The sequence below is a fragment of the Microcaecilia unicolor genome, chromosome 2 (assembly GCF_901765095.1).
Source record: "Microcaecilia unicolor chromosome 2, aMicUni1.1, whole genome shotgun sequence".
In the NCBI taxonomy this organism is placed as follows: domain Eukaryota; kingdom Metazoa; phylum Chordata; class Amphibia; order Gymnophiona; family Siphonopidae; genus Microcaecilia; species Microcaecilia unicolor.
Window position 1 is genome coordinate 497,408,838 of NC_044032.1, and position 13,371 is coordinate 497,422,208.

Consider the following 13,371-nt stretch of genomic DNA (forward strand, 5'->3'; position numbering starts at 1 on the left):
ACAAAATACTAGAGTGGCCAGCGATAAATCTCTGTTACTTTACTACTGTTAGTAAGCAATGGTTGTTGAATAAGAGAGCAGAATAGGGTTGCAATACAGTTGCATGTCTGAAGGGAGACATCTATAGCATGTATGAATTTGCAGTTCCTGTTTTAAAAGGAATTGTAACAACATGTCCACACATGCAGCAAAAGCAAAACCAGAACTGAAATATTCTTTACCTACTAATACCAATGCAGAATCAGTACCAATTCTAGGACAACATATTGGGATTGTCCTTAGGGTGTTTAAATTTTTTGTTTCTGTGAGATAAGACTTACATTACAATATACTTTTATACAATAATTTAAAAAAAAGTATGTTGGGAAGCAAAGAAATGAGCAGAGAAACTTAGTTCAAGAATTAATCTTAACAAACTTCTTAAAAAGATAAGTTTTTACATTTTTCTTAAATAAGAAAAAAAGATAACTGAACAGCAAAACAAATATTAAAAGTACTCCAAGACCTTGATGCTTGAACTGCAAGAAGCCTATCCAACATTTTAAATCTCTTTACACCCTTAATAGATGGCAGGGCAAATAGTGAGTTGTGAAAAGATCTTCTACCCCTGGTATTGTAAATAACATGTCAAGAACTTATGGAAATTATTGTAGGTCAACACTAGGCAGGTGATTTCCTGTCAGAATTCTTGCTAACCTCCTGGTGAGCAGCGCTTAGGGGAGTCCTTCAATGACATATTATCTCATATTCTAGCAGGTCAATATTCAGTGAGTGGCAATCCATATTTTTTTAAACACCAGCTGCCATGATTGGAGGAGTGGCCTAGTGGCTTAGTGGTTAGAGCACCAGTCTTGTAATCCAGAGGTGCCTGGTTCAAATCCTACTGCTGCTCCTTGTGCTCTTGGGCAAGTCACTTAACCCTCCATTGCCTCAGGTACAAACTTAGAGTGTGAGCCCTCCTGGGACAGAGAAATAGCCAGAGTACCTGAATGTAACTCACCTTGAGCTACTACTGAAAAAGGTGTGAGCAAAATATAAATAAATATCTGGATATTCAGCACTAGAGCATATGTATAGTAGATACCAGTGCTGAATTTCCAGATATATCCAGTTGCAAAGACTTTGACCAGACCCAAATATGTGCCTAGATAAAGTTGCGGGGGGGGGGGGGTGGCATCAATATTCAGCCAGCAGTGCTCAGTATTTTGCTGACCACTATCAGCATTATGCCTGAAAATTCAATGCCGTACCATGCCTGGGGTTCGGCATTGAAATTCCAGGATTCCGAAGCCGGTTAAAGCATAGTGTTGATATTCAGCACTTCACCGGCTATTCACCACAGCATAAAGATAGGACTGATTCTTATGTGGTGACCAGGTGCAGCCCAATCATTAGGCCACCTGAGATGGGGGCCTCAGGCAGCCCGCTTTAGGAGCGGCATCTCAGGGGGCAGTGTTTTACCTGGTTACAATGACTTTCCAAACCTGGCAGCGGCAACAATTCCCATACGTTGCCCTGCCACCGCCAGCACCCGCCTCTTCCCTTTACTGCGGCTGCCTGTTTCACTCAGGCAGCCGCAGTGAAGGGAAGAGGCAGGTGCCAGCGGCGGCAAGGCGGCGTATGGGAATCGTTGCTGCTACCAGGTTTGGAAAGTCACCGTGACCAGATAAAACACTAGGGGGGGGGCAGCATGCAAGCTCCACCTCAGGCAGCATCTTGCCATGGGCCAGCCCTGATGGTGACCTTAGTCAGTTAAGTGCTGAATATAGGCCCAGTCAAGTGATGACTCCACCCCAGAATGTCCTCAAAATAGTCAGGTTTCAGTTAGGCGCTACCCGGACGTTTTCAGCTGCACTAACTGGTTAAGTGCCACTGAAAATGACCACTTAGCCCCGAATAAGCGATTTAACTCAATTTGAACTTCCCCAGCTGTAAAGGAATTAAATACAAACAGGCATACGCTACTACCTTTGCGTACAAAAGCACACAGTTATGGAACGCACTACCCATGACCCTGAAAACCACGGACAACTTAACCAGCTTTCGCCAATCTTTGAAGACATATCTCTTCAACAAGGCCTACAAAAATAATCCTTGATGAGACAAATTACTCCGTATACCACCCAAACACTTCAAAACACCTCTAACACGACCTTACCTAATACCTTCTAACTAATTCCTCCTCTACCTCCAGTTTATTACCGACTGTATCTAAGATTATGTAATGACTATACCATATTAACACCGTGTAAGCCACATTGAGCCTGCAAAAAGGTGGGATAATGTGGGGTACAAATGCAATAAATAATAAATAATAACTGGCCTGGAGCCTTTTTTGGCCGGTTAAATCGCTTTAAATATCAACCCAAGGATAACCTTTCCACTAGACCAATATTATTCAGGCTCATACCTGGTTAGAGGACTAAATATTGCTGTTGAATGGGTAAGTCCCGACCCCCGCAATCCACAATCCAAGGTGCAACACCCAACACATACTCCCCTCTTGCTGAACACCTGATCCTTTCCTCACCTCTCCCTGACACTCAAAGATAACAATTTGGTAGTCCAGTGCCTGGGGCAGGAGTAATCTCCCAATACTCCTGCCTCTTCGCCTCCCAGGTTTAAAATGTTGGCTCTGACCCCTTGCAGTAGTCTCATGGTACTACTGCCATGGGGGTAAATCTATCAAATAGTGATTCCTTATATTTGGCAGACTGGCCCCTAGCACCATAAGACTGCTTTTAGGGTGCTGGCTGCTCAGTTACCAGGAATATCTCTAGATAAATGCTGTGGAGGGGAGTCAGGAGGTGGGGGAGGTTTGGGGGCTCAGCTTAGGAATATGTGATGGGGGATTTGTTCCTTGGATTGGAGGTGTCAGGGTTATGTAATGGGGGGGTGGGTCAGGGTGCTTGGTGGTATGGTTTATGGTATTATTTATCTGTCGGGATTTTACTCACACCTTTTTTCTTTTTTTTAAATATTTTTATTACATTTTTAAAGATACAACAAACATTTTAAAATCAAAAGAAAGAAAACATGTGCTATAATACAACACAATGAAATAAACAAAGCTGAGCTCAGAGAGAACAATACTATAAGCCTAAGAAGTAGAAGAGAGAAAAAGGTCTAAAGTTTTCCATTTTTGAAGACCAGTTTTAGGACCAGGCAAAGAATATATAGCAGACTTCATATTTTTTGTATAGTAAAATCCAGTTCCACCAAAGGAAAACATTGACTTGAGAGTTATCTTTCCAATGCGATATTATTAATTTCAATGCAACAGATACTAAGAAATCAAACAGTAATTTATCATCTTCTGAGAGAAAAAATGGAATGCAAATGGACTTCCAGATTATATAACACACCTTTTTTCAGTAGTAGCTCAAGGTGAATTACATTCAGGTACACTGGGTATTTCTCTGTTCCTGGAGCAGCAGTGGGATTTGAACTGGCCACCTCTGGATAACAAGACTGGTGCTCTAAACACTAAGCTACTCCTCCACTCTTATTGCGTTGGCCAGCGTTGATCTGGGAGTTGAATGCATTTAAGATAGTAAGGGTGAATCAGTGCTGTCTGTCAATGCATTCAACATGGACAAATTCAGTATGTCTCTGCCCTGTGTGGTAAATTTCAGATGCAGGCCATGCCCCTCTCATTTACCACATAGACTTTGCACTTAATGCACCTTAAGGTTTACAGTTACAGTGTGGCAAGTGAGAAAAAAAAGCGTACTGCACTTTAGGAAACAGACCCCTTAGTTTCCTTTCTTCCTTTCAATAGCTTAGTTTTGTCATTTTTAAACCTGCCCCAATTATCTTCCTTCTTGTGCAATAGAGTTTCTATGACTCAACCATTTACTTTATTAGTTTAAATGTGAGCATGCAACATACGTAGATTAAGTTCGTTGAACTTCCTGATGCCTTTATGTCTTATTTTGTTGTGACAATTAAGTTGTTTTTCACATATGCAGGGGTGTAGCCAGCCCTCCAATTTTGGGGGTGCCCAGGGATGGACTGGGGGGGGGGGCAACGCGTTCCTCTCTTCCCCCTCTCATGCATGCTCTAACTATACCTTTGCTGGCGTGGATGCTGAGGCCCTGCCAGTCAAATAAATACACTGCCCCAGCCTCTCCTGCCTCCTTGCATGCTTCCTTCCTGCAGATGTCAGCGGCATGCCTTTCAGCCACCGACATCGGGACTTCTCATGCATGCTTAGAATGTGTGCAACAAGTCCTGGCATCAGCACTGAAGGCAAGTAACCAATAACTACAGGAAGAAAGCAGCAGTGAGAAGGAGGGGAGTGGAGGCACTGTATTTATTTGGCTGGTGGGCCATCGGCATCCCCACCAGCAAAGGTAAAGGGGTGCTGCAGTTCTGGTGGGGGCCAGAGCCTCTAAGCCCCCCCCCCCCCCATGGCTAAGCACTGATATGGTGGCTTGTAAGTACATAAGTATTGCCACACTGGGACAGACCAAAGGTCCATCAAGCCCAGCATCCTGTTTCCAACAGTGGTGGGATTAAATTTTGTTAGTCAGGTGTATCTGACTTTAGCAATAGCATCTGTTGGGGAAGATTCATCCATTTGTCTGTCTGTCTGTCCCTCTGTATATTCATTTGTTCATTTATGCAGATAAACAAATCCATACTTGTGCACACAAAAAGATGTATATGACCTGAGGAAGAACCTTAAAGTAAAACTGGCTAATCTTGGGTGGGCTGGAGGCCAGCCTCCCCACTCCCCCAATGAAACATGCAAGATGTCAGACTAGAACGAAGCCTTGTGTGGGATTGGGAAGAAGAGGACCTCGGCTTGGCAGGCGGGGGTTGGGGTCCCCCGCCAAAAAAGGTAGGCGGTGGCGGGAGGGGGTGTCGTTGACAGGGGGGGTCGGCAATGGCGGGGGGGTTGGCAGCGCCGGAGGGGGGCTAAAATGTGCCCCCTTACCTTGGGCTCTGAACCCCCCTCCCGCCGAAGTCTTGCTACGCCCCTGCCCCAGACACCAACACCCCAAGGTCTCTCTCCTGAGTCGAGCTTTCTAATCTCTCCCCTCCTATTCGGTATCTCTCTTTTGGGTTTCTGCACCCCAAGCGCATCACTCTACACTTCTTGGCATTGAATTTTAACTAATAACATATGAAAGTACTCCTTTTTACTATAACAATAATTTTTTAATCACATGTGTATCAATAATATCAATACATCCCAAAGTTTCCTAATTACAAAGGAACTCGCTCATTTATGCCTTTCACTTCGCCATTCATCCCTTAGCCTATACAAAACATACAGTATATATATATATATATATATATATATTTCATATACTTATACTTGATTTATACTGGCCACGATCACCTGTGTGCCAAATACTTCTCACAGTCCCATAGGTCAACCATAAGATTTAGTCCTCTCCCACTGTCATCTTAAGTTGTAGTCAATGTTGACCACAAAGGTCTTGTGTTGAAGAAAGATCCATTCAAGTTGTAATCGATATTGACCACAAAGGTCTTCTGTTGAAGAAAGATCCGTTATTTATTGAATCCCAAAATAGGCCCATTCAATGGTTCCGCACGGCTTGAAGAGCGCTTCCGGTTGTACCTTTCGGAAACCTGACATCTGATTTCACTTTAACTGCTCTAGCTCCTCAATGCGAGACCGCATGACGTGTTGCCCTTCATCAGGAGGAGCAACTCCCATAACCTATAACAACAAAACATACCCATACTATCCTTCCTAGAATCATCCTTATACCACCTTGGGGGTCAGCACCCAAGAAAAAGGTCCAGGAGTTGTTGTAGATAATACGCTGAAATCTTCTGTTCAGAGTATGGTGGCAGCCAAAAAAGCAAACAAGATGCTAGGAATTATTAGGAAAGGGATGATAAATAAGACTGAAAATACTACAATGCCTTTGTATCACTCCATGGTGCGACCACACCTTGAGTATTGCGTTCCGTTCTGGTTGTCGTATCTCAAAAAAATATAGCAGAATTAGAAAAGGTTCAAAGAAGAGTGACCAAAATGATAAAAGGGATGAAACTCATTTAATATGAGAAAAGGCTAAAGAGGTTAGAGCTCTTCTGCTTGGAAAAGAGATGGATGAGGAGAAATATGATTGAGGTCTACAAAATCTTGAGTGGTGTAGAACAAGTAGAAGTAAATTGATTTTTCACTCATTCCAAAAGTACAAAAACTAGGGGACACTTGAGAAAGTTAAATGGAAATACGTTAAAAACAAATAGAAGTCTATAAATAAGCAAGTTTAACTTCCTCTCATTTACTTAAATATTTAACTTGACATTAATGTTTAGCCGGAGGAAAAGACTTCAGATGCTCGGCTTTCACTGACTTAACTTTTTCAAAGTGAATGCTGGGCAAGCTTCCTCACTAGTCAGAAAAACCTCCAGTGTGATTATGATCTATTTTGATAAACTTTATTTAGATATAGTTTTAAGATTATAAGAGGGCACTTATCTTGAGTAGGACTCATACATCTTGGTTCACTCAACAGAGAGCCTCCGTTTCACTATTTGGAGACAAACCAATAGCCAATCAATATTAAGCCTATCTCATTGATTCAATGCTTTTCTCCATTGCTTTAAAACATCATTGGAGAATTTTTTTATTTTTGTTACATTTGTACCCCGTGCTTTCCCACTCATGGCAGGCTCAATGCAGCTTACAAGGGGCAATGGAGGGTTAAGTGACTTGCCCAGAGTCACAAGGAGCTGCCTGTGCCTGAAGTGGGAATTGAACTCAGTTCCTCAGTTTTCTAGGACCAAAGTCCACCACCCTAACCACTAGGCCACTCCTCCACATAATACAAATGCATCCGGTCTTCCAAGACCATCAATTAAGAATAGCTTATGCCGAAGGTAAAAATCTCAAAGAAATCCTACAAGATCAACATACCTTTAATATTCAAATTGAAGTAAAAGGTCACAAGAAATGTGGATCTTGCATTTATTGTCTGGTCATGTTGACTACAGATATTTTCATCAACCCATTAGACAATAAACAATATAAATTAAGATAGTCTATGGACTGCAATAGCACACATGTAATTTATGCACTGATAAGCAAAGCACCTGATTGGTGAACCTATATAGTGTCCTTTTAAAATGTAGACGCCATATTGGATCTATGCACTTCAATGAGGAATGCACTGATTCCACAAGCAGGTAGGGAGAAAGCACAATTTCACTATGGAAAATGAATATTTCCTTGGGACTTTCGATATACTCCTCTTTATTTATTCTAGGGCAAGATATTGACTGGCTAATGGTTTTGGCTCCTGAAGGAGCTACTACTACTACTACTACTATTTAGCATTTCTATAGCGCTACAAGGCGTACGCAGCACTGCACAAACATAGAAGAAAGACAGTCCCTGCTCAAAGAGCTTACAATCTAATAGACAAAAAATAAATAAAGTAAGCAAATCAAATCTATTCATGTGAACGGGAAGGAAGAGAGGAGGGTAGGTGGAGGCGAGTGGTTACAAGTGGTTACGAGTCAAAAGCAATGTTAAAGAGGTGGGCTTTCAGTCTAGATTTAAAGGTGGCCAAGGACAGGGCAAGACGTAGGGGCTCAGGAAGTTTATTCCAGGCGTAGGGTGCAACGAGACAGAAGGCGCAAAGTCTGGAGTTGGCAGTAGTGGAGAAGGGAACAGATAAGAAGGATTTATCCATGGAGCGGAGTGCACGGGAAGGGGTGTAGGGAAGGACGAGTGTGGAGAGATACTGGGGAGCAGCAGAGTGAGTACATTTATAGGTTAGTAGAAGAAGTTTGAACAGGATGCGAAAACGGATAGGGAGCCAGTGAAGGGTCTTGAGGAGAGGGGTAGTATGAGTAAAGCGACCCTGGCGGAAGACGAGACGGGCAGCAGAGTTTTGAACCGACTGGAGAGGGGAGAGGTGACTAAGTGGGAGGCCAGCAAGAAGCAGATTGCAGTAGTCTAAACGAGAGGTGACAAGGGTGTGGATGAGGGTTTTGGTAGAGTGCTCGGAAAGAAAGGAGCGGATTTTACGGATGTTGTAAAGAAAGAAACGACAGGTCTTGGCAATCTGCTGGATATGAGCAGAGAAGGAGAGAGAAGAGTCAAAGATGACCCCAAGGTTTCGAGCTGAGGAGACAGGGAGAATGAGAGAGCCATTAACAGAAATAGAAAACGGGGGGAGCGGGGAGGTGGGTTTGGGGGGGGAAAATGAGAAGCTCGGTTTTGGTCATATTTAATTGTGAAGCTAATTTTGGAGCGGAGGCTCTCTGTTGAGCGAACCAAGACATACAAGCCACGTTTGAGATAAGTACCCTTACATAATTCTAATTGAAAAATGCAATCAAACATGAGGTATTAAAATAAAATATTAATGAAAATCGATACCGGAGGTTTTTTGACTAGTGAGAAAACTCGCTCAGCATTCATCTTGAAAAATTCAGTTTGTGAAAGCCGAGCATCTGAAGTATTTTCCAATGGTTAAATATAATAGTTAAAGACTTGATAATACAAAATATGAGAGGAAGCAATACTTGCTTATTTATAGAGTTGAATATAATCTGTCTGCCTGAAAACAATAACGTCATAAAGTATAACAGTGATGTAGTCTATTTAGGAGGTCTTAGTATTATAATAGTAAGACCTCCTAAATAGACTGCATTACTGCTATACTCTATCAAACTTTATGACATTATTATTTTCTGACAGACAGATTATGCTCACAAGAAATGTTCCTGATGAAGAGGAAAAACGAGGCATCTTGTTGAGCGGCGATTTAAGTCTGCATTAAATATAGGATTTTGTATGGGCCTAAGAGCAGCAGCCTAACCCCCCCCCCTTTTTTTTTTTTTTTTACAAAGCTGCACTAGGAGCTACCATGTGGCAATGCCGACACAGCCCGTTCACTTTGAATGAATGGTCTGTGTCAACATTACCACAGCAGCAGCCGCTAGCAGGGCTTTGTAAAAGGGGGAGTAAGTCTGTGAGAAGACGTGTACATTTGGATTTAAGATACGTGGTTTATAGTGGACAACTTAAGTTTTGATTTAAACACAGGTGATTTTTGAAGAAGTGGCACGATTTTTTAACCACGCAGTTAGACACTTGTGAGCTGGCATTGACATTTGCCAATGCCATATCATCTAGCCCAGTAACCTGCTTCCAACAGTGGCCAATCCAGGTTGCAAGTACCTGGCAGCACGGGCGTAGCCAGACTTCGGCGGGAGGGGGGTCCAGAGCCCAAGGTGAGGGGGCCTATTTTAGCCCCCCCCAGCGCCGCCGACCCCCCCCCCCCCGCCATTGCCAACCCTGCCACCGCCACCACCACCAACTTTGCCCCCCCCCTGCCGACGACCCTCTCGACCCCCCCTCCCGCCGTCAACCCGCCGTCAACCCGCCGTCGCCTACCTTTGCTGGCGGGGGACCCCAACCCCCGCCAGCCGAGGTCCTCTTCTTCCTGCAAAAGGCTTCCTCTGTTTCTTACTCACAGAACGAAGCCTTGCAAATCAGCTGATCTGCAAGGCTTCAGTCTGTGAGTCTGACATCCTGCACATTGTACGTGCAGGACATCAGAAACAGAAGGAAGCCTTTTGCGGGAAGAAGAGGACCTCGCTGGCAGAGGTTGGGGTACCCCGGCAGCAAGGGTAGGTGACGGCGGGTTGGTGGCAGGAGGGGGCTCAAGAGGGTCATCGGCATGGGGGTCCAGGGCCAAATCTACAGGAGCCCAGGCCCCACATAGCTACGCCACTGCCTGGCAGAAACCATAGAAGCCTTATGGGCTTTATATGGGAAACGATTAATGAAAGTTACATTTGAATGTGTTTTGATTCTCAGCAACACTGAGGGGTTCTCCTATTACATATATAGTTATAAATTCATAAAAATTGATAGGAGTTTAGCAGCAATGCAGTGTATTTAAGAGGTCTTGGTATTGTATATATATAAAAAAAATTCTGAGAGTTTGCAGTATTCCCAATACCATAACCAGAAGTCAGCCATTCCCATTTCAGTGAGGTTGATGTTTGTTTGTTTGTTATTTGTTTAATGTTCTGAAATTATTCCAAAAACTGAAAGTTGATTTTGTGAATTGTGTGAGGCACTGCATTCCAAGCATGATCAATCCAAGAACCAAGGCAAAGTACCACTGCTGAAGGATACATTAACAATTTGTACTAACATAAGCACCATAGATTATTTTAAAGCATTTAGGGGCACAGGGGTCCTTTTACCAAGCTGCTGTGGGGGGGGGGGGGAGGCCCATTATAAACCATGAAATGTCACTGCTTTGTCACCCTCTGATCACCATGCATCTCTCCCTCATCCTCTCAGCCCTCTCTGTCTCTCACCTAGCCCAACCCTCCCTCACCCCTTCAGATTGTCACTGAAATACTTTGATGTTTCACTTATATATGCAGTTACTTATCAAAATTTGCTTATTTCTGATTTGACAAAAGGCTACCTTTGAAAGCTAATCAAAAATGTATTAGTCCAATAAAAAAGGTATCATCTTATTTTCTTTTCTATGTTTTATTTTATTCTATTTCTATTGATTACCTTTAAAAGTGGACTAACACAACTTCAACTAAACAGTGTTTCCACAGTCATTCTTTATTTAATTGGTAATGTTTTTTAACTTGTAATTTTTTTTCATTAACACGCACTTATGTCATTTTCTGCCTCTTTTTTTTTTTTAGATACCATGTTTCATTTACAGTTTTTTATTTTAAAATTTCCAAGATTCTATTTAATGCATATTTATCTGAGAGTTTATTTCTTATGACATGTACGGTCCTACCTACTTTTACCTATGACTTTTCTATTTTTACAATTCCACTCCCTATCTAGTTTCCATGTTTCTCTCTGCACATGTGAATGTTTTTGGCATGCAGCCATCTTTTAATGTCAGTTTCACATCGGAATTTCTTTCTTGCAACTCTCTTCAGAGTTACACTGTGCACTGCTTTTCATTTTGAGGCACACACGTTCACCCATCAGCGACCCGCTGCATTAGTATTCCTGCGCACTTCACAATCTGCTCTCGGCTTTCAGTCATTCGGTTTCTTTCTGTTGTAATTATCCCTTTTCCCTTTTAGGTCTTTCAGTTCCTTTGCTCCTCCTTTATTGGCATTTAGCACTTTTGTCTGCACCTGTCTTTATATGGGACACATTTTTCTCTTTTCACACTACACTGTTTAGTTTTTTCTTCATGCTGTTTTTCCCATGTTCTCTGTGTACACCTGCCTTAGTTTAGTGTGCATTTAACTACCATGTCCACTTCCGTATTTAACTGTTGCTTCACACACAGTTTTGTACTTTTTATTTGTTCCATGGCACCTAATGATATTTGTCTACCTATTCCTTTTTGCTTTGCCCTATTTCATATCTTGTACTGTCAATGTATTTCTATCCCTATCCTTTCTCTCATACATCTTTTATCCCATTTACCCTTGTTCATTTGTCTTACCACATACCTCCTTTGTTGATTCTGATACTACAGATTGTATTCTCTTGTTACTATGTAAGCTGCATTGAGCCTGCGATGAGTGGGAAAGCACGGGATACAAATGTAATAAATAAATAAATAAAATATAATTGTTACATATGGTTTATGTATTGTTTTTACATACAGTATTGTGTTTCTGCATTTGAACATTGGATGAACTTTGACTTCTCTCTCTGTGCATGTGGGCTTAGATTAATAAAGTCACCATATTTATTTATTTATTTATTTATTTATTGCATTTGTATCCCACATTTTCCCACCTCTTTGCAGGCTCAATGTGGCTTACAATACATCATGGATAGTGGAAGTAAGAAGAGAATAGATATTTGGTATTACAGATGGATTTTGGGTTGCATGGTAATGGGATACATGATAGTAATATAACCATATCAGTTGTTTTCGGAAGTTGGTCAGTTCATAGATCGCTTTTAGGTTGAGTGGCAACACGTTCCAGAATTGTGTGCTCATATAGGAAAAGGTTGATGCGTGCATTAATTTGTATTTTAGACCTTTACAGTTGGGGAAATGGAGATTAAGGAATGTGCGAGATGATTTTTTGAATCAATGAGATGGTTATATTACATGATAGTAATATAACCATATTACATTTTGTCCCTTTATCAGTATATAACTTCTTCGTCTAGCACTTAGGGACCCTTTTACTAAGACGCAGTAGGGCTAGCACGCAGGTAGTTCGCACCAAGTTGACACTACTGCCAGGCTAGTGTGGGTGCCAATCAGTAATTTTAAAGTTGGCATGCATTGTTTCCCATGGTAGAAAATATTTTTCTCTTTTCTACTATGGGGGGCATTCCCGGTGGTAACATACATATAACATAGTAGATGACGGCAGAAAAAGACCTGCACGGTCCATCCAGTCTGCCCAACAAGATAACTCATATTTGCTAATTTTTGTGTATACCCTACTTTGATTTGTACCTGTGCTCTTCAGGGCACAGACCGTATAAGTCTGCCCAGCACTATCCCCACCTCCCAACCACCAGCTCTGGCACAGACCATATAAGTCTGCCCAGCACTATCCTCGCCTCCCAACCACCGGCTCTGGCACAGACCGTACAAGCTGGTGGTAATCGGCAGCGCAGCCACATTGGGAGGTGCTACCTGATTACCGCACAAGTAGTGTGTGAGCCCTTAATGCTGGGTCAATGGGTAGCGGTAAGGGCTCAGGCAGTAATTTTAATTTTAGTGCACGGTCATTTTCTGCCCCACAAAAGAAAAGTCCTTTTTTCCCAGCTGCAGTAATAAATGACCCAGTGCATGTCAATTTCACAGGTCCAAACTACCACAGGCCACTTTTTACTGCAGATTAGTAAAAGGACCCCTTAGTTTAGTATTTTTTGCACCATGATCTACATTTTTAAATAATTTTTTGAATAATATTTCAAATGTTACTTTTATAATTTGGCCATTTTTTGTGTACATATCTTTTAATGTTTTTAATTTTATATTTTACCTTTATGTTTAGATGTATTCGTATTCATTAAGACGTATTTTCGTTTAAGTTTTATATTATCTTTTGCTTTTGGATATACGCACTCTGTTTTTGAATATGTATATTTCCTTATGACTAGTTGTTTGAATGTGAATTGTTTTAACACTGTTTTTAGACCTTCTATGTAGATATATAATACCTTGGTGACAAACACTTTTTCATATTTTTATTATTGATTGACATTATTTATATATACATCCTCATAGACTCCTTACGCAGGCGGACAAGCTGAAACACAGCACAGTGTGAAGTCTAATCAATTCAAACCCCTGTACTTCATGTATTTACAAATTAGGGACTTTTTTTACAACTTACCCTCTTTTTGAAGGATCATCTACCCCCTACTTTCTGACTTTCGTCTGTTGT